The following is a 1,389-nucleotide window of genomic DNA, read 5'->3' on the forward strand; positions in this document are numbered from 1 at the left end:
CCTGATCTGTAGGTTTGTCTGCCTACAGGGTAGCTGCATTCAGGACTGATTGCTTAAGGGTAGTTTGCAGTTGTCAGCTGGGTTTGGAACAGGAGTAAGTCTATCGAGTTTTGCATCATAGGCTTAGAAAACTCATTTGACTGCAGGTCTAAAAGCAGCTTCTTAAAACAGTTATCAACTGAGGGATCATTGAGATGAATGAAAAAACCACATAACTATATATAGCAGTATACTGGTAAGTGTTCAACAACTTACTCTCCAGAAAAATTAGTCTTGATTTTTTAAAAAATATTTATTTATTTTATTTATTTATTTTCCTCATTTTTTTGGCTGCATCGGATCTTCTTTGAGGCATGTGGGATCTTTCGTTACGGCGCACAGGCTCTTTGTTGCAGAGCTTGGGCTTCTCTTTAGTTGTGGCGTGTGGGTTTTCTTTCTCTAGTTGTGATGTGCGGGCTCCAGAGCATGTGGGCTCTGTAGTTTGTGGCAGGTGGGCTGTCCCATTGAGGCGCACGGGCTTAGTTACCCTGCGGCATGTGGAATCTTAGTTCCCCGACCAGGAATTGAACCCGCCTCCCTGCATTGGAAAGCGGATTCTTTGCTACTGGACCACCAGGGAAGTCCCTAGCTTTGATTCTTAGTGGTTGCTTTTTTTGATGGTTGAAATACTCTCATAGCCAATTTCAAGCTATAAATGTGACATCACTGCGTGAAGTTGGACAGCAAGTACAGCAGCACATAATTATGTGGTATTTCTGCCACACAGAGACAAGAGATGTAATTAATCTCAAGAACTTATATAATAGTAACATGATAAAATAATCAGAAAATGATGTTTTCAATATGAACTACCTTCATATTTACTATAATTCATTCAATTATAAGTTTATATAATTTAGTTGTTTTGTTTTGTTTTGTTTTGTGGTACGCGGGCCTCTCACTGTTGTGGCCTCTCCCGTTGCGGAGCACAGGCTCTGGACACGCAGGCTCAGCGGCCATGGCTCACGGGCCTAGCCGCTCCACGGCATGTGGGATCTTCCCAGACCGGGGCACGAACCCGTGTCCCCTGCATCGGCAGGCAGACTCTCAACTACTGTGCCACCAGGGAAGCCCTAATTTAGTTTTTAATAATAGTTGACTTTAATAAGAAACTTTCAAAATTTCGGAAGATTAAACATTAGCCCTCATGAGTCAGTATGTATTGGCTGTCACATTTACACACTAAATATATATATATATAATACATATGTGTGTGTACATATTAGAATTATCATTGTTTATGAAAATTCTATATCTAAATACTACATCTGAATGTTATGCTTATAATAAAATGCTATTTTAATAATTAATAATGCTTTGTTTCCACACTGCAACTTATTTAATTCTATT

This window comes from Lipotes vexillifer, unplaced genomic scaffold (assembly GCF_000442215.2).
Source record: "Lipotes vexillifer unplaced genomic scaffold, Lipotes_vexillifer_v1.1 scaffold1192, whole genome shotgun sequence".
Lineage (NCBI taxonomy): Eukaryota > Metazoa > Chordata > Mammalia > Artiodactyla > Lipotidae > Lipotes > Lipotes vexillifer.